Source organism: Oncorhynchus mykiss, chromosome 3, assembly GCF_013265735.2.
Source record: "Oncorhynchus mykiss isolate Arlee chromosome 3, USDA_OmykA_1.1, whole genome shotgun sequence".
Taxonomy (NCBI): Eukaryota; Metazoa; Chordata; class Actinopteri; order Salmoniformes; family Salmonidae; genus Oncorhynchus; species Oncorhynchus mykiss.
This window is the reverse complement of record NC_048567.1, coordinates 58,862,226-58,883,745: the sequence shown is the minus strand read 5'-3', so window position 1 is coordinate 58,883,745 and position 21,520 is coordinate 58,862,226. Positions and strand designations below refer to the sequence as shown.

The 21,520-nt window shown below is 42.7% G+C and overlaps 1 protein-coding gene across 10 annotated transcripts in view; it reads left to right on the top strand.

Annotated features, from left to right (window-relative positions):
* The window catches only part of LOC110520290 (unconventional myosin-Ib), a 156,624-nt gene that overhangs the window by 48,509 nt on the left and 86,595 nt on the right, over nucleotides 1-21,520 (top strand). Inside the window, exon 1 of one of the 10 annotated variants that reach the window (XM_036974795.1) lies at nucleotides 21,392-21,398. The exons of the other annotated variants lie outside the window; for them this stretch is intronic. The gene's annotated coding sequence lies outside the window, so the exon portion shown is untranslated. Of the gene's footprint in view, nucleotides 1-21,391; nucleotides 21,399-21,520 lie in introns of those variants that run through there. 10 annotated transcript variants of the gene reach the window in all.

Genomic DNA, 21,520 nt, shown 5'->3' with positions numbered 1-21,520 from the left:
TGAAGACTGCATAAATGTCAGTACCTTAAACATCCATGTTCACGGTAATGTGCATGTCATTCCTTTACTTTGAACTCTGACCTATGTTACTGTGTAGAGTATAGGACTGGACGTATCCAGATTTTCATACTTTCATACATTTCCTGTACCATACTGTGGTATACAGTGTGATAAAATAAAAACTAGTGTAGCACCGATATTACATTTTTGGCTGATACTGATATCTGATATTTTCCTTGCCCCAAAAGAAGATGCTAATAACCGATATTTTAAAATGTTTGCAGCCTTTTAAGCATTCTAGTACAGTTTAAATAGTTAACACACACACACACACACACACACACACACACACACACATGGATGCAGCGGTCTAAGGCACTGCATCTCCGTGCAAGAGGCATCACTACAGTCCCTGGTTCGAATCCAGGCTGTATCACATCCGGCTGTGATTGGGAGTCCCATAGGGCGGCGCACAGGGTCGTCCGGGGTAGGCCGTAATTGTAAATAAGAATTTGTTCTGACTTCCCTAGTTAAATAAAGGTTACACACACACTCTGACCAAAACGTTAATTTGTTGGCATTTATGTATGTCCCCATTACCAGTAAAACAGAATCATAACCTATTTATTTCACTTACTTGCTGTGCTGTTTCGTTGTACATTTGTTCAGTCGTTTCATTCTCAACCAGGATTTCTATGGAACGCTGTTTGGGTCTTTGCATGTCAAAAAAATTGTCAAATATGTTTTTTGACCAATAAGGACCTGAATATGACTGCACTTCACATAATTTAACATGTTCATACTTTTTTTACACAGTTATTACATATTGATTACACTCATTCATATTTCATATGTCACGATCCATCGATACGTATTCCTGGAATCGTTTTCCAGTCAGTGTGAGTGTGAATCTCTCCATTTCATTGCTTCACATTCCAACCTTGTTTAACATGATCTAGTCTAAATATGGCACGATTCCACCAATTGTAACCTTATGCATCACTTTCAAAGAGGTACTTTTATTTTGAAGGCAACCCGCAAATTCCACTATTGTGCCTAATCCTTATTGTGGCTAGCTTCACAACACATAACCCGGTCTGGTCGAGCCTCACTAGCCAGATGAAGCTAGCTGGCTGCTTATAACGTTCGTTTTGGACAACGGTTAAGTAGCTGGCTAGCTATTTATTTTCATGAACTGAAGTTCAATTTCAATAGGCGAACCAGTGGCTACCTAGCTAATCATTTCTCACAAGGATTCCTAAATCATTGCTAAGAATAGTGGAAATGACTGCAGTTTCTACTAAAGCTAGCTAGCTACCCCAGAAGTGCCAACGCGGTATTGTAAAACACATCGTTCGTGGCTGTGTTTGCTTGTTTGCAGACTTTTTTGGTACAGCTTTGACAGTGCTACTGATAGTAGTGGTGGCATTTGCCTTGCACGTGCAAATTCAGAACACACAACATCCTTTAATAGAACTTTTATTTGACGTGTCAAATTAAAAGCTTATTTAACGTTTCAAATAGTGTTATTTGATGTATCCTTTTTGACACGCAAAGACCCAAACTGCCTTCCATAGTATGTCGTGAAGCTAATAGCAGTGACGCCTCTCTGATAGGGCAATATCTGAACAATAGCGCACTTGGTAACGTTAGTGTCCCGGTGCTCGACCAGTCGCGAAAGCCAACATCACCCACGACAGAGAACTGTTGATTGTTGAAGGGCAATGATTACACTATCTTGGTGTTAATGGATTTCGCCTTTGAGTTGTCTCGCTGAAATGGAGGCGTGTGTGGCCACGCAGTCGTGGGTGAACAGGGAGTACAGGAGAGGGCTCAGAACGCACCCTTGTGGGGCCCCAATGTTGAGGATCAGCGGGGTGGAAATGTTGTTGCCTACCCTCACCACCTGGGGGCAGCCCGTCAGGAAGTCCAGTACCCAGTTGCACAGGGCGGGGTCGAGACCCAGGGTCTCGAGCTTGGAGGGCACTATGGTGTTATGCCGAGCTGTAGTCGATGAACAGCATTCTCACATAGGTATTCCTCTTGTCCAGATGGGTTAGGGCAGTGTGCAGTGTGGTTGAGATTGCATCGTCTGTGGACCTATTTGGGCGGTAAGCAAATTGGAGTGGGTCTAGGGTGTCAGGTAGGGTGGAGGTGATATGGTCCTTGACTAGTCTCTCAAAGCACTTCATGATGACGGAAGTGAGTGCTACGGGGCGGTAGTCGTTTAGCTCAGTTACCTTAGCTTTCTTGGGAACAGGAACAATGGTGGCCCTCTTGAAGCATGTGGGAACAACAGACTGGGATAGGGATTGATTGAATATGTCCGTAAACACACCAGCCAGCTGGTCTGCGCATGCTCTGAGGGCGCGGCTGGGGATATGCCGTCTGGGCCTGCAGCCTTGCGAGGGTTGACACGTTTAAATGTTTTCCTCACGTCGTCTGCAGTGAAGGAGAGTCTGCATGTTTTAGTTGCGGGCCGTGTCAGTGGCACTGTATGTCCTCAAAGCGGGCAAAAAAGTTATTTAGTCTGCCTGGGAGCAAGACATCCTGGTCCGTGACTGGGCTGGTTTTCTTTTTGTAATCCGTGATTGACTGTAGACCCTGCCACATACCTTTTGTGTCTGAGCCGTTGAATTGAGATTCTACTTTCTCTATACTGACGCTTAGCTTGTTTGATTGCCTTGCGGAGGGAATAGTTACACTGTTTGTATCGGTCATGTTTCCGGTCACCTTGCCCTGATTAAAAGCAGTGGTTCGGGCTTTCAGTTTCACGCGAATGCTTCTGGTTTGGTAATGTTGTAATCATTGCTATGGGAATGACATCTTCAACGCACGTTCTAATGAGTGCGTTGAGTGGGAGATAAAAAGCCACGTCACCTTGAGAGTAGTCACACCAGTGTAAACTTGGGAAGAGCTAAGGGAAGTTGGAGGGTGATAATGTAACGATTCCTGTGACCACTGACAACGCTAGAAATATTGTAAATGCAGTTGCACTAGCTGGATTGGGACCACAGATAGGATGTTTTGCTCACGTTATTAATCTAGCATCAGTGAATCCAATCTCTCGCCTCCTAGCAAAGATCAGGAAGGTGACTTATATATTGTCACCCCTGGTTCAAGTCCCTGCTGCATCTGGATGCTGCTGGTCGTCTGAGAGTCTACAATGAACTCACAGGAGAGATTGTGACCGGGAACCAAGTCAAAGGTCAAGGCCATAGAGGTGACCTCATACAGGGAAGTGGACCTTATTCCCCTGGACGCTGATCCTCTTACATGGTGGAAGACCAAAGAGAGACCACACACCATCATGTTGCCATGTTAGTAAGGCGCTACCTGGCTGTGCCTGGGACCTCTGTCCCTAGCGAGAGTGTATTCTCCACATCGGCTGACATTGTCACAGCAAGCCGATCTGTGCTCACTGCAGATAATGTGGATAGACTAATCTTCTGAAAGAAAAACTTAAAATCTGATGAATGTTTAAATGTTTTTCAAGTAACCAGTCTCAAGTGGTCCTATTTTGTTTAAGGCACTGCTATGTGACTTAATGTTGATATATGCTGCTGGACTATGCACTCTTGTTGAAGTTCTGTTTTAAATGACTATTTTATTTCATGTTATAAGGCAGGTACTGCTGTTTTTTGTTGTCCCTGTGTTTCCATCTGCTCCTGGGAACTCAAGCGACCCATGTTTACTATGATAATAAATGGAAAATCTAAATACAAATGACATATTTCGCAGGCATTTATTTTGTCGATGTATCGAAACCGAACCATTCGTTTTGTGAACCGTTTCACCCCAGTATCCACCCGTATACAGTTATCTAGAATTTTACTAGATAGTGATGGAGTCATGGTGATGGGAAATCATTGTACTTTAGACCCTTTGCTTTGTTTGCTTTATCGCTGTTGCAGGTAAATGAGCGCAGGGTTCAAAGGCCAATGAGGAAAAAGGATGCTGATAATATTCAGTTTCCAGTTACAATACAGTGATGACACTCAAAAAGGTCATAGTAATGTCAGGTTTTATGTTGTCCAATCAACAATTCGATCTGTCAGATGAGTGTTCCAAGAGGGAAGTGTTTCCTGTTTTAAGTCTGGACTGTTCTCTCTGCTACCACATGGCAAGTCTAGGTCCAAAAGGCTTCTTAATTAACAGCTTCTACCCCCAAGCCATGAGACTTCTGAACAGATAATCAAGGGGCTACCCAGACCCCTCTTTTATGCTGCTGTGTTTTTCTTTTTTTCTTAACTTAAAGCATTGTTGATGAAGGGCTTGTAAGTGAGCATTTCACTGTAAGGTCTACTACACTTGTTGTATTTGGCGCATGTGACAAATAAAATGTGATTTATGGACGGGGTCACAGGTGTGGCCATAAAGATACAGCCCTCTGTTCCGCTTTCATATGTTAACAGTACAGGCTACATCAGTTTTTTGTTCTTCCAGACACTCTTAGAACAGTAGAATTGTGAGGCGCTGTTTGTGTGGCAGGTTTGTGGGGAATTTTCAGCCATCCATTCCATTTTATCCATCAAATCTGGTTGTTGGCCTTTTACACACTTGCCCACGTCATGAACTTTCCTCCATGTTTTGGATTTGATAAACAAACCGGTATGACAGCATTGAATCCAAGATGTTTTTTTGACCAGAAAGTCCACGTGCATGTATGTATTTGCTTGAGGGCACTTCTCGTGTATGTAATTGTTGGCACTTGAAATGCCATGTTGACTCAGATGGGTAGAATTCTCTGACGTGTGTGTGTGTGTTGGCGTAATGCTGTATAGGTGAAGGTAGAGAGGGATGAGGAGGCAGCAGTTTTCCTAACTGAGTAAGACTGCCTCCAGCCTCCTCCCACGCCACACCACATCATGCCCAGACAATAAAATTCAAATGTGATACCTTTGTACCTATGGTAACCGTTTCACAATCATCTGTATTTGTGGATACCGACAAAGCCTAGGCTCCAGACACGGAAAGGAACAGCCCTAGTCTCTCTAGCTTATGGCTCCAAAGAGGAGTATGAGGAAAGAGACTCACACTGACTGGAAAACGATTCCAGGAACATTATTACATGGTTTATTGTACTCTTGCCACATAGTACTTTAAAAGGGGTTGGTTCTGCCTCTGATAGACTGTTTGCATTGGCATGGTGTGCATCGCAAATATTCTGATGAAACGGATGCAATTTATGGTGCTAAATGGCCTTCTCAGTGTTTATTAATATGGTGCGTTAGAAGCAGAAATATTATCATAGTGAACATTTTAAAGACTGTATGCCAGTCAGAGCTCACATTGAGGCCCCAAATCATCTCTGTTGCCGTCCATGATTTTTACTTTGGCTTTTACTTTGATTAATTGTTAATGTAAACTTTCACGGTGCCCGCACTCAGGATACGATTTTTTCGTTTTGAATTATTTGACTGTTTTTAAACAAAAAACAACCTTGCATGTGGATACAGTACAATGCCACTAAAATCATTGAGGATGACTCAAAAGGACCATTGTGGTCCTCGTGGAAATACATGAAAACAAAATATACACAGGATTATAACATGAAAACAAAATACATCTCAAATAATTTCATCAATAGGGAGGAAATTGTAAAAATAATTAAATGGATAACCAAGTAACATTCATTGAAACAATGATGCAGTCTTAAAGCATTTTGCCCATAACTCTTCAATGGTTTATCTCTAAAGAAATATAAATAACCAGACCGGTAACTGGGGGCAAGGACACGTGTAACTTGAAAAAACAGTTTGATCTGCACCACCCGGAGTTCAACTGGAAGCCAGTCCATTTCCTTGAAATTAATAGACCAATGTGTGTCCTAGGGCGTCTACCAAATGAGTAGGAGCAGGTTTTCACTTGCACGTTTATAGATTTCTGTTGTGGCTTGATTAACCAGTGCCTTTATGAACCCTCCCTATTCATTACCAAAACCAATAATGTCCACCTTGATCTGTGTGTACCAAAACCAAGCACAACGGAATGGAGACAAATGGACAAGATTGATTAAAATTTAGCCTTGCTTGTTCCTTTTATGTCCCCTTTGACAAACCATGAAGACTGCGTAAATGTCAGTACCTTAAACATCCATGTTCACGGTAATGTGCATGTCATTCCTTTACTTTGAACTCTGACCTATGTTACTGTGTAGAGTATAGGACTGGACGTATCCAGATTTTCATACATTTCCTGTACCATACTGTGGTATACAGTGTGATAAAATAAAAACTAGTGTAGCACCGATATTACATTTTTGGCTGATACTGATATCTGATATTTTCCTTGCCCCAAAAGAAGATGCTAATAACCGATATTTTAAAATGTTTGCAGCCTTTTAAGCATTCTAGTACAGTTTAAATAGTTAACACACACACACACACACACACACACACACACACACACACACACACACATGGATGCAGCGGTCTAAGGCACTGCATCTCCGTGCAAGAGGCATCACTACAGTCCCTGGTTCGAATCCAGGCTGTATCACATCCGGCTGTGATTGGGAGTCCCATAGGGCGGCGCACAGGGTCGTCCGGGGTAGGCCGTAATTGTAAATAAGAATTTGTTCTGACTTCCCTAGTTAAATAAAGGTTACACACACACTCTGACCAAAACGTTAATTTGTTGGCATTTATGTATGTCCCCATTACCAGTAAAACAGAATCATAACCTATTTATTTCACTTACTTGCTGTGCTGTTTCGTTGTACATTTGTTCAGTCGTTTCATTCTCAACCAGGATTTCTATGGAACGCTGTTTGGGTCTTTGCATGTCAAAAAAATGGTCAAATATGTTTTTTGACCAATAAGGACCTGAATATGACTGCACTTCACATAATTTAACATGTTCATACTTTTTTTACACAGTTATTACATATTGATTACACTCATTCATATTTCATATGTCACGATCCATCGATACGTATTCCTGGAATCGTTTTCCAGTCAGTGTGAGTGTGAATCTCTCCATTTCATTGCTTCACATTCCAACCTTGTTTAACATGATCTAGTCTAAATATGGCACGATTCCACCAATTGTAACCTTATGCATCACTTTCAAAGAGGTACTTTTATTTTGAAGGCAACCCGCAAATTCCACTATTGTGCCTAATCCTTATTGTGGCTAGCTTCACAACACATAACCCGGTCTGGTCGAGCCTCACTAGCCAGATGAAGCTAGCTGGCTGCTTATAACGTTCGTTTTGGACAACTGTTAAGTAGCTGATAGCTAATAGCAGTGACGCCTCTCTGATAGGGCAATATCTGAACAATAGCGCACTTGGTAACGTTAGTGTCCCGGTGCTCGACCAGTCGCGAAAGCCAACATCACCCACGACAGAGAACTGTTGATTGTTGAAGGGCAATGATTACACTATCTTGGTGTTAATGGATTTCGCCTTTGAGTTGTCTCGCTGAAATGTTCTTACTCTTTCAAATGACCGATCGACTTGACTGCTCGAGCCACACAGCAGACATTGTGGGCTAGGTTAAGAATGCTATGTTGCAGGTGTAGCGCAAAATTTTATGTGACGTCATGTACCTACAGGGGCAAGAAAAAGTATGTGAACCCTTTGGAAATACCTGGATTTCTGCATAAATTGGTAATCAAATTGGATCTGATCTTCATCTAGGTCACAACAATAAACCAGTAACACACAAACAATTAAGTATGTTAACCCCTGGATTTAATAACTGGTTGACCCTCCTTTGGCAGCAATAACCTCAACCATACGTGTTCTGTAGTTGTGGATCAGACCTGCACAATGGTCAGGAGGAATTTTGGACCATTCCTCTTCACAAAACTGTTTCAGTTCAGCAATATTCTTCGGATGTCTGGTGTGAACTGCTCTCTTGAGGTCATGCCACAGCATCTCAATCGAGTTGAGGTCAGGACTCTGACTGGGCCACTCCAGAAGGCGTATTTTCTTCCGTTGAAGCCATTCTGTTGTGGATTTACTTCTGTGTTTTGGGTCGTTGTACTGTTGCATCACCCAACTTATGTTGAGCAATTGGCAGATAGCCTAACATTCTCCTGCAAAATGTCTTGATAAATTTGGGAAATCATTTTTCCGTCGATGATAGCAAGCTGCCCAGGCCCTGAGGCAGCAAAGTAGCCCCAAACCATGATGCTCCCTACGCCATGCTTTACAGTTGGGATGAGGTTATGATGTTGGTGTCCTGTGCCTATCTTCTTCACACATAGTGTTGTATGTTCCTTCCAAACTACTCAACTGTAGTTTCATCTGTCCACAGAATATTTTGACAGTAGCACTGTGGAACATCCAGTTGCACTTTTGTAAACTTCAGACTTGCAGCAATATTTTTTTTTTGGACAGCAGTGGCATCTTCCGTGGTGTCCTCCCATGAATACCATTCTTGTTTAGTGTTTATACGTATCGTAGACTTCTTTAGAGATTTCTTTAGTCTAGCTAACACTCTAGGATTCTTCTTAACCTCATTGAGCATTCTGCGTTGTGCTCTTGCAGTCATCGTCCTGAAAGACGGCCACTCCTAGGGAGAGTAGAAACAGTGCTGAAATTTCTCCATTAATAGACAATTTGTCTTACTGTGGACTGATGAACATCAAGCCTTTTAGAGATACTTTTGTAACCCTTTCCAGCTTTATGCAAGTCAACAATTCTTAATCTTAGGTCCTCTGAGATCTATTTTGTTCGATGCATGGTTCACATCAGGTAATGCTTTTTGTGAATATCAAACTCAAATGTAATGATTTTTTTATAGGGCAAGGCAGCTCTAACCAACATCTCCAATCTCGTCTCATTGATTAGATTCCAGGTTAGCTGACTACTGACTCCACACAGCTTTTGGAGAAGTCATTTTCCCAACCTACTCTGTGAATGTTTAAACAATGTATTAAATATAGACAAGAAAAATACAATAATTTGTGTGTTAATAGTTTAAGAACACTGTATTTGTCTATTGTTGTGACTTAAGTGAAGATCAAATTTGACTACCAATTTATGCAGAAATCCAGGTGATTCCAGAGAGTTCCCATACGTTTTCTTGCCACTGTATGTTTTATATAGGTATGCACATCAGCTTTGACATTGGCTTTTCACATCGGAGTTAAACTAGACGGATGATACTGATGTTAACATTTTTAGCTAATATTGTCCGATTACGATATGTTCACCGATTTATATTGTGCATCCCTAATAAAAACATTGACACAAAAAAGCAATTTATGCAGCAGGGATCTTGATCCAGAAGAGGATTGATTTGTCTCTGCTGTAATCAAGAAACTTGATATTGGAAGCGAGTCTCTTAGTTAGCAAGCCAATTGCATAGCTGGAGCCCCAATTTGTATTTTTTTTTTTTACATATTTTTGTTATTGTTGGGGGGGCACATCTTTGTTTGGCACATCACAGTGTACATTTTATAAGGCCTGTTTAAACCAACAAAATGTGTTTTTGCTTGTGGCTGGTATATTGGCAAATACTACTCGTATTCATTCATCGCAGTGAGTCTGACACGCCCATGGTGCCGACTTCTGAAGAAAATGCACAGCTCGCAAGTTCATCGTCTTCGTTGTCTTTTCCAAACAAGAATTTGTCCCAATTTTCACCAGTAGCTTTACTTCACATTTAAAGTTTAATATTTCACTGAGCAGTTGCATTGTTTTGACACATGAGATTTAGAAAAAGTACCCAGTCCCCTTACTCCCAACAATGTTCCTCTCAAGCCGGCTTACCCCTCCTCGCTTCCTGGCGTGGGGCTGAGTAAACAGTCACTCCCCCCTCGGTGTGGTGGTGAGGAAGGGTGGACCATTAGACTGCTAGTCAGAACCACAGTGGCAGTGTCTGTAGTGTGATTTGAGCCCAGTGGCTGGCCCTCAGTAGGGATTCTGGGTCATGCAAAGGCCACTGCTTCCTGAGACATGTCAAGTGGTAGTTGTGCTATTTCAGCAGGACGTTGTTGAACTATGCCATCTTTGTCCTCTCTAGAGTGCTGGGTTCTGTATGTGTGTAGATGGAGGACAATGGATGGTGTCTTGGGCTGTGCCCTTATTGTTTACTAGCCTAATGTGTCGAGTGTAAGAAGATGACAGATAGTTAATTTAGTGTATTGTGTTATCAACATAATTTAATTTGAAGAGCATAACAGTTGAATATGAGAGGGTTTTCTTAATGTGTTTGGCTCTTGACTTTGCCTAATGCCCACACTTTGCTTAATGTCTCTCCCTGCTTCCTTGAAAGTTCCTAATGGTAGAGGGATTGATCCAAATTGTCTGACGTTCATCTCTTTGAGTCCGCCTCAGTTTCTTTACCTTGTCAAATGTTATATTGAGGACTGGCACTTGAATAAACTTTTCTAATCTTCATGTAGTATCTCCATGCATGTGCTTGGGAATGAGGTGGCAGCCATTGCCTGATGTAGGATGGAGACAACAGGACAGAAGGAGTAAAGCTGATTCATCATGCAGGGCCAGGAGAGACATGGAAAAGCTTTAAAGCCACTTTAGCACTGTTGGAGCTAAAAACAGCCCTGACTTATCCTCTGTTTCCAACATCCTGTCGTGAGACAGAGTGTGTGTGTGTGTTTCTGGCCAAAGGAGGTGATGGGGGGGGTTCCCCTCAGAACACAAGCCAGTCACGCACACATGCTACCCCAGAGGCTACACACACTCCCGATTGTATGTAGGTTATGGCTATTAGCTAGGTGATTGACCGTCAAATCTCACCTCTTAGAAAGCTCTCAATCATCCACTAAAGACATATCTTTATCCTTTTGGGGGCCTGGGGCAGAATTAACTTAATCATCTGGTTTGTTTTATGACCAAATGCAATTCTAACTCAGCAAGGTTTGTGCTTTACCCCTTAGATGCTAGCCCTCGCAAGCATATATCGAGGTTCCTCATAGCCTAGTGCTTTGACTCTTCTTGTTTTGATCTAAAACGTCTGTTAGTCAGCAAGGTACTTTCTGAAGGATCAAAACAACAGCTTTATATTGGGAATGTTCACTCACTAAATTGCAGTGCAGTTGATCAAATCAAAGCCAGGACCCCCTGAAAGTATGATGAGAAAAACACATTGGTATATGTAGGCAGTCTCCTTTGAGGATCCTCCAAACTACAATCAAAGTGCTCAGATTTTTATTCACCCTGTTGCAGACTTTCCATGTGTTATGTACTATTCAAGTTTGATACTGCAGCAAGTTACCCTCATAAATGGCCTTCTATCCAGATGATGGATGAGAGCCTTGGGGAAAAGTGTTATATAAAAATATAAAATTATTAATTATTGATTGACTATTTATAGGCGTCCCGTGACGACATCCGCCTGCTGCATAAGTAATATTATCCTCCTGCTGCTCTGGATAATTGACTACCACGTAGTCAGATACTCACATGACCCTGTCAGATTGAGGGGCTCCTGAGTGGTGCAGCGGTCTAAGGCACTGCATCTCAGTGCTAGAGGCATCACTACAGACCAAGATTCGATTCCAGGCTGTATCACAACCGGCCGTGATTGGGAGTCCCATAGGGCGGCGCACAAGTGGCCCAGCGTCATCTGGGTTAGGGTTTGAACGGGGAAGGCAGTCATTGTAAATAAGAATATGTTCTTAACTGACTTGCCTAGTTAAATAAATATACTCAAATGTGTCTGAACTGAACAAAGACCATGGTAGTAGCACACCTCTTCCTGATAGTAGCCCTGTTTGTTCCCTGTCCTATTTCTGTTCATCCGCCTGGCTGCCAGAACCTGCATTTTGTTTTGGGTAGGTTGTTCCGAGCTCAGTAGCCTGTCGTGACTCTGGACCCATTGTGTTTGTGTGTGTCACGACTAAGGCTGACACAGTGGTCACATTAATAATGCCACCTGGACCCATGGCTGGAGCAGGAAAGGGTAGTTTCCTCTGTGACTCAGTGCAAGACATGGATATCCTGGAACCTGCCCCTGGAGAGCCACTCTGGTCTGATCTGGATGAGATCAGAGCCTGCTACTGTATCAAATCAAAATGTATTTGTCACGTGCCTAATACAACAGGTGTAGACCTTACAGTGAAATGCTTACTTACAAGCCCTTAACCTACAAAGCCGTTTTAAGAAAATACCTATAAAAAAAGTAAGAGATTAAAAATAATTAAGAGCACCGGTAAATAACAATAGCAGGGCTATATACAGGGGGTACCGACAGAGTCAATGTGCATGGGCACTGGTGTTGAGGTAATTATGTACATATAGGTAGAGTTATTAAAGTGGCTATGCATAGGTAATAACAGAGTAGCAGTAGCGTGGGGGGGGGGGCAATGCAAATAGCCTGGGTAGCCATTTGATTAGCTGTTCAGGAGTCTTATGGCTTGGGGGTAGAAGCTTTTGGAAGCCTCTTGGACCGAGACTTGGCGCTCCGGTACCGCTTGCCGCACGATAGCAGAGCGAACAGTCTGACGAGGGTGGCTGGAGTCTGACAATTATTAGGGCCTTCCTCTAATACACCCCCTGGTATAGAGGTCCTGGATGGCAGGAAGCTTGGCTGGGCTGTTCACACTACCCTCTGTAGTGCCTTGCGGTCAGGGGCCAAGTGGTTTCCATACCAGGAAGTGATGCTACCCGTCAGGATGCTCTCGATGGTGCAGCTGTAAAACCTTTTGAGGATCTGAGGACCCATGCCAAATCTTTTCAGTCTCCTAAGAGGGAATAGGTTTTGTTGTGCCGTCTTCACGACTGTCTTGGTGTGCTTGGACCATGTTAGTTTGTTGATGTGGACGCCAAGGAACTTGAAGATCTCAACATGCTCCAATTCAGCCACGTTGATGAAAATAGGGACATGCTTGGTCCTACTTTTCCTGTAGTCCACAATTATGTCCTTTGTCTTGATCATGTTGAGGGAGAGGTTGTTGTCCTTGCATCACATGGTCAGGTCTCTGACCACCTCCCTATAGGCTGTCTCATCGTTGTCTGTCATCAGGCTTACCACTGTTGTCATCAGCAAACTTAATGATGGTGTTGGAGTCATACCTGGCCATGTAGTCATGAGTGAACAGGGAGTACAGGAGGGGACTGAGCACGCACCCCTGAGGGGCCCCCGTGTTGAGGATCAGCGTGGCGGATGTGTTGTTACCTACCCTTACCACCTGGGGGCGGCCCGTCAAGAAGTCCAGGATCCAGCTGCAGAGGGAGGTGTTTAGTCCTAGAGTCCTTAGCTTAGTGACGAGCTTTGAGGGCACTATGGTGTTGAATGTTGAGCTGTAGTCTATGAATAGCATTCTCACGTAGGTGTTCCTTTTGACCTGGTTGGAAAGGGCAGTGTGTAGTGCAATAGAGCTTGCATTATCTATGGATCTGTTGGTGTGGTATGCAAATTGGAGTGGGTCTAGGGTTTCTGGGAGAAAGGTGTTGTGAGCCATGACCAGCCTTTCAAAGCATTTCATGGCTACAGATGTGAGTGCTACGGGTCGGTAGTCATTTAGGCAGGTTACCTTCGCATTTTTGGGCACATGGACTATGGAGATCTGCTTGAAACAACATGTTGGTATTACAGACTCAGACAGGGGGAGGTTGAAAATGTCTGTGAAGACACTTGCCAGTTGATCAGCGCATGCTCGGAGTACACGTCCTGGTAATCCATCTGGTCCAGCGGCCTTGTGAATGTTAACCTGTTTCTAAGGTCTGATCAGAGTTTTATATCTGTGAGCTTGATCACACAGTTGTGCCAGAACAGCTGATGCTCTCATGCATGTTTCAGTGTTACTTGCCTCGAAGCGAGCATAGAAGTTATTTAGCTTGTCTGGTAGGCTCATGTCACTGGGAATCTCTCAGGTGTGCTTCCCTGTGTAGTCTGTAATAGTTTGCAAGCCCTGCCACATCCGACGAGCGTCGGAGCCGATGTAGTACGATTCGATCTTAGTCCTATATTGAAGCTTTGCCTCTTTGATGGTACTCCTGAGGGCATAGCGGGATTTCATATAAGCTTCCTGGTAAGAGTCCCACACCTTGAAAGCGGCAGCTCTAGCGTTTAGCTCTGTGCGGATGTTGCCTGTAATCCATGGCTTCTGGTTGGGGTATATACGTACAGTCACTGTGGGGACGATGTCATCGATGCTCTTATTGATAAAGCCGGTGACTGATTTGGTGTACTCTTAAATGCCATTGGAAGAATCCTGGAACATTTTCCATTCTGTGCTAGCAAAACAGTCCTGTAGCTTAGCATCTGCTTCATCTGACCACTTTTTATTGACCCAGTCACTGGTGCTTCCTGCTTTAATTTTTGCTTGTAAGCAGGAATCAGGAGGATAGAGTTATGGACAGATTTGCCAAATGGAGGGTGAGCTTTGTGCAAGTCTCTGTGTGGGAAGTAAAGGTCGTCTTTAATTTGTTTTCCTTCAGGTTGCACATATAACATGCTGATGGAAATTATGTAAAACTGATTTAAGTTTCCCTGTGTTAAAGTTCCCGGCCACTAGGAGCGCCACCTCTGGATGACCGTTTTCCTATTTGCTTATGGCGGAATACAGCTCATTGAGTGCGGTTTTGGTGCCAGCATCAGTCTGTGGTGGTATGTAGACAGCCATGAAAAATAAAGATGACAATTCTCTAGGTATATAGTGTGTTCTACAGCTTATGAGATACTCAGGCGAGCAACACCTTGAGACTTCCTTAGATATCGTGCACCAGCTATTGTTTACAAATATGCATAGGCCCCCGCCCATGTCTTACCAGAGGCTGCTGTTCTGTCCTGCTGATAGTGTATAACCCCTCAGCTGTATGTTCTTAACCTCTAGTGACTCCTCATCCCGCATGAGGGAGCGTAATCATCGACTGACACTAATTAGCATAACGCAACGGACATAAATATTCCTATAAAATATTCCTATTCATGAAAATCACAAGTGAAATATATTGAGACACAGCTTAGCCTTTTGTTAATCACCCTGTCATCTCAGATTTTCAAAATATGCTTTACAGCCAAAGCTAGACAAGCATTTGTGTAAGTTTATTGATAGCCTAGCATAGCATTTTGTCCAGCTAGTTGCAGGTAACTTGGTCACGGAAATCAAAAAAGCAATCAAATTAAATCGTTTACCTTTGATGAGCTTTGGATGTTTTCACTCACGAGACTCCCAGTTAGATAGCCAATGTTCCTTTTTTCCAAAAATATTATTTTTGTAGGCGAAATAACTCCGTTTGTTCTTCACGTTTGTCTGAGAAATCGCCCGGAAATTGCAGTCACGAAAATGCTGAAAAATATTCAAAATTAGCTCCATAATATTGACAGGAACATGGCAAACGTTGTTTATAATCAATCCTCAAGGTGTTTTTCAAATGTCTATTCGATAATATATCCACCGGGACAATTAGTTTTTCAGTATTACCGATTTTAAATAATGGCTACCTCTGTATTTTACGCGATAATCACTCTGGGAGCATCAGGTGACCACTTGCGCAATGTAGCCGCTTACGGGTATTCTTCAACATAAATGCGTAAAACTACGTCACAATGCTGTAGACACCTTGTGGAATACGGAGAACAAGTAATCTGGATGATAGCCCATTCACTGCTCAATAGAGACACATTGGAACGCAGCGCTTTCAAAACATGAGGCACTTCCGGATTGGATTTTTCTCAGGCTTTCGCCTGCAACATCAGTTCTGTTATACTCACAGACAATATTTTTGACAGTTTTGGAAACTTTTGTGTTTTCTATCCTAAGCTGTCAATTATATGCATATTCTAGCATCTTGTCCTGACAAAATATCCCGTTTACTACGGGAACGTTATTTTTCCAAAAATGAAAATACTGCCCCCTAGTCACAAAGTTTTAATGTCGCCGTTCTGCCACGACTCAGTGAAACATAAGGTATTACAGTTTTTAATGTCCCATTGGTATTATATTAGTGCTTTCAGTTCGTCCCATTTATTTTCCATCGATTGAATGTTAGCTAGCATAACTGCAGACAAGGGCAGATTAGCCACACGTCTCCTGATCCCCACAAGGCATCCTGATCTCTTTCCGCGAAACCTTTTCCTTTTCCAGAGAATCACAGGGATCTGGGCCTGGTCGGGTGTCTGTGGTATATCCCTCGCGTCCGACTCATTGAAGAACCCCTTGTCTAATTTGAGGTGAGTAAACTCTGTTCTGATGACCAGAAGCTCTTTTCGTTCATAAAAGAGATGGTTGCAGCAGCATTATGTCCAAAACCAGTTTTGAACAACGCGAAAAAACAAAAAAAATAGCATGGTTGGTTAAGAGCCGTTAAGACGGCACCATCTACGTCATCTACATTGTGACCGAGCTTCCTACAACCTTTTTTTTTATTTTTTTATTTTACCTTTATTTAACCAGGCAAGTCAGTTAAGAACAAATTCTTATTTTCAATGACGGCCTGGGAACAGTGGGTTAACTGCCTGTTCAGGGGCAGAACGACAGATTTGTACCTTGTCAGCTCGGGGGTTTGAACTCGCAACCTTCCGGTTACTAGTCCAACGCTCTAACCACTAGGCTACGCTGCCAACCTTGGCTAGCTATTATTTGAATAACATCATGCCGCTGGAAAAAGTTACTGCATGTACATTAAATATAGTCTATTTACTCTGATATAAGAGAAACACAGCAGTGTAACAGTACATGCAACGTAAACCGCTATGTAGACATAGGCGTCTCAATATCAAAAATAAACTCTGAAGTTGGTTGAGGGAGGATCTGTCGTTCCCCATTAGGTTGGGTGGGCCATGGTTTCATCAGGCTAACCATGAATCATGTCTGCAGAGGAATTGAACTCTGCGTTGAGAGAGGAATGACGTCCTTCCCATTCGGATGCAGAAGGTTAAAGAGCTCAGATCCCTCTTCCTCCCTCCCTCATTCTCAGGGTTAGGAGAAGAAAGGCTGAGCGGCTATTTTCTGCCACTTGCCTCATGCCAGTGTGGCTTTGCATCTCACCACTGCCAAATCAAATTGTGTTGGCCACATACACATGTTTAGCAGATGATATTGCGGGTGTAGTGAAATGCTTGTAAATAAAATTTAAATAACCCACAAAAAAAAAAATACTGCAAAGTTGCTTAGGGCAGCTCTGCTTCTTGCTCCTATCTGTTGGCGCCATCTTGCCCAAATTACTGCGTGTGTATGTGAGAGAGATCAGGGTGTGCCAGGCATCACTCCACCCTGCTGTCCCCTGCATCTCTTTCTTTCTCTCTCTCTCCTTCTCTCTGATACCCTAGTCAGACCAGGGTGCTTTAGGGCCAGTGGCTTACTGGCTTTTGGGTTGTGCCTTTGGTGCATTGTTTGCCTTGACATACTTTCCACTTAAAACTAGTTAGGGATAGGCGGGACGCAAATGTCTCAACTGGCCAATTGCCAGGGAAAATGCAGAGCGCCAGATTCAAATAAAATACTATAAAATTCAAACTTTCATTAAATCACACATGTAAGATACTCAATTAAAGCTACACTCGTTGTGAATCCAGCCAACATGTCAGATTTTAAAAATGCTTTTCGCCGAAAGCATAAAAAGCTATTATCTGATAGCCTGCACCATCTGCACCAGCAATAAACAAAGGAGTTAGCATACAGTGCCTTGCGAAAGTATTCGGCCCCCTTGAACTTTGCGACCTTTTGCCACATTTCAGGCTTCAAACATAAAGATATAAAACTGTATTTTTTTGTGAAGAATCAACAAGTGGGACACAATCATGAAGTGGAACGACATTTATTGGATATTTCAAACTTTTTTAACAAATCAAAAACTGAAAAATTGGGCGTGCAAAATTATTCAGCCCCTTTACTTTCAGTGCAGCAAACTCTCTCCAGAAGTTCAGTGAGGATCTCTGAATGATCCAATGTTGACCTAAATGACTAATGATGATAAATACAATCCACCTGTGTGTAATCAAGTCTCCGTATAAATGCACCTGCACTGTGATAGTCTCAGAGGTCCGTTAAAAGCGCAGAGAGCATCATGAAGAACAAGGAACACACCAGGCAGGTCCGAGATACTGTTGTGAAGAAGTTTAAAGCCGGATTTGGATACAAAACGATTTCCCAAGCTTTAAACATCCCAAGGAGCACTGTGCAAGCGATAACATTGAAATGGAAGGAGTATCAGACCACTGCAAATCTACCAAGACCTGGCCGTCCCTCTAAACTTTCAACTCATACAAGGAGAAGACTGATCAGAGATGCAGCCAAGAGGCCCATGATCACTCTGGATGAACTGCAGAGATCTACAGCTGAGGTGGGAGTCTCTGTCCATAGGACAACAATCAGTCGTATATTGCACAAATCTGGCCTTTATGGAAGAGTGGCAAGAAAGCCATTTCTTAAAGATATCCATAAAAAGTGTCGTTTAAAGTTTGCCACAAGCCACCTGGGAGACACACCAAACATGTGGAAGAAGGTGCTCTGGTCAGATGAAACCAAAATTGAACTTTTTGGCAACAATGCAAAACGTTATGTTTGGCGTAAAAGCAACACAGCTGAACACACCATCCCCACTGTCAAACATGGTGGTGGCAGCATCATGGTTTGGGCCTGCTTTTCTTCAGCAGGGACAGGGAAGATGGTTAAAATTGATGGGAAGATGGATGGAGCCAAATACAGGACCATTCTGGAAGAAAACCTGATGGAGTCTGCAAAAGACCTGAGACTGGGACGGAGATTTGTCTACCAACAAGACAATGATCCAAAACATAAAGCAAAATCTACAATGGAATGGTTCAAAAATAAACATATCCAGGTGTTAGAATGGCCAAGTCAAAGTCCAGACCTGAATCCAATCGAGAATCTGTGCAAAGAACTGAAAACTGCTGTTCACAAATGCTCTCCATCCAACCTCACTGAGCTCTAGCTGTTTTGCAAGGAGGAATGGGAAAAAATTTCAGTCTCTCGATGTGCAAAACTGATAGAGACATACCCCAAGCGACTTACAGCTGTAATCGCAGCAAAAGGTGGCGCTACAAAGTATTAACTTAAGGGGGCTGAATAATTTTGCTCGCCCAATTTTTCAGTTTTTGATTTGTTAAAAAAGTTTGAAATATCCAATACATGTCGTTCCACTTCATGATTGTGTCCCACTTGTTGTTGATTCTTCACAAAAAAATACAGTTTTATATCTTTATGTTTGAAGCCTGAAATGTGGCAAAAGGTCGCAAAGTTCAAGGGGGCCGAATACTTTCGCAAGGCACTGTATTTCAACCATGCAGGCGCTACACAAAACGCTGAAATAAAATATTAAACATGCATTACCTTTGACGAGCTTCTTTTGTTGGCACTCCAATATGTCCCATAAACATCACAATTTGTCCTTTTGTTCGATTAATTCCTTCCATATATATCCAAAATGTCCATTTATAAAGCGCGTTTGATCCAGAAAAAAACAGCTTACAAAAAACGCAACGTCACTACAAAATATTTCAAAAGTTGCCTATAAACTTTGCCAAAATATTTCAAACTACTTCTGTAATACAACTTTAGGTATTTTTAAACGTTAATAATCGATCAAATTGTAGACGGGGCAATCTGTGTTCAATACAGGAATGAAAACAAACCAGCGCCACTTTTCACATCTTGCGCAACTCAGAAAAGTGTCCCCAGTTCCTAGTTGCCTACTTCTTCATCGCACAAAGGAATAACCTCAACCAAATTCCAAAGACTGGTGACATCCAGTGGAAGCGGTAGGAACTGAAAACAGGTTCCTAAGAAATATCCCTTGGCAATAACAAGTCAGGGAACAGAGAGAGGAAAAAAGAAAATTCTGAACAGTTAGTTCTTGGGGTTTTGCCTGCTACAAAAGTTATGTTATACTCATACATGATTCAAACAGTTCTAGAAACGTCAGAGTTTTCTATCCAAATCTATGAATAATATGCATATCTTATATTCTTAGCATGACTAGCAGGAAGTTGAAATTGGGGAACGCTATTTATCCAAAAGTGAAAATTCTGCCCCCTAGCCCCAAGAGGTTTTAAATGATAATGCCTGAGAAGCTGGTGTTTTGAGGATATATTGGCACTGCTGTTTTCATCTCGGGCAGGCAAACCGTGCCAATATATCCTCCAAACACTGGCTTCTCGGGCATTACTCGTTTTATACAACGGGTTTACCAACATATTCAAATAATGATTGACATATTTTCCTGGTGAAAATATTCATACTATTTTGTTCTTCCACGAGATATAACAGTACTCAGATTCCCAAAACAAATCTAGGGTTGCTACCCAAGCCGGCTACCCAAGCCGGTTGTTCATTCGATCGGTTCGGTTGCCAGAGACGCGACCCAGTTAAGTATTTTTGTTCTATGGATTTAGTCATATGTTCAAAATGTTCTTCTGCCATGATGTTTGGCAACATTCTTATCCCTTGCTTGTTAGCTAGCCAACTTTGTCTAACTCACTCACATCAAATAGTGCAGCCAGAATAACGGCAAAGTAGCTGCATCTGCATTTGTTGTTTTCTAGTGATATTTTTGGTGGGGATACATCAATAACGATGTGGTAATGATTCATGATTTTGCCTGGCATAGAACATTTGCTCTCTCGCCAGGCCGCTGGGCAGAAGAGATGGCCAACTACACAGCTAACACAATTACTTCAAACTGAAGCTGGAATGACAGTAAACTAGCTGCGTTTCGCATTTTTCTTTATACATTTCTTCGTATATATCCATAAATATTATGCTGATTCATGACTTCAACTGGCTGAGAAAAGCTGGCAACCTCTCGTCCCAACTCCCGACACTTTCATTACCATGAGACAGCAAATGTAGGAGAGATGGACAGCAAAGTTTTTACAAATCTACGCTGTTGAAAACCCAATGCTAATCTAAAATTAATGGGAGATAATATCTAGATGCTTTTTACAGTGGAGATCAAGTACACTGCTCAAAAAAATAAAGAACACTTAAACAACACAATGTAACTCCAAGTCAATCACACTTCTGTGAAATCAAACTGTCCACTTAGGAAGCAACACTGATTGATTGACAATAAATTTCACATGCTGTTGTGCAAATAGAATAGACAACAGGTGGAAATACCCCCAATAAAGGAGTGGTTCTGCAGGTGGGGACCACAGACCACTTCTCAGTTCCTATGCTTCCTGACTGATGTTTTGGTCACTTTTGAATGCTGGCGGTGCTTTCACTCTAGTGGTAGCATGAGACGGAGTCTACAACCCACACAAGTGGCTCAGGTAGTGCAGCTCATCCAGGATGGCATATCAATGCGAGCTGTGACAAGAAGGTTTGCTGTGTCTGTCAGCGTATTGTCCAGAGCATGGAGGCGCTACCAGGAGACAGGCCAGTACATCAGGAGACGTGGAGGAGGCCGTAGGAGGGCAACAACCCAGCAGCAGGACCGCTACCTCCGCCTTTGTGCAAGGAGGGGCACTGCCAGAACCCTACAAAATGACCTCCAGCAGGCCACACATGTGCATGTGTCTGCTCAAAAGGTCAGAAACAGACTCCATGAGGGTGGTATGAGGGTCCAATGTCCACAGGTGGGGGTTGTGCTTACAGCCCAACACCGTGCAGGACGTTTGGCATTTGCCAG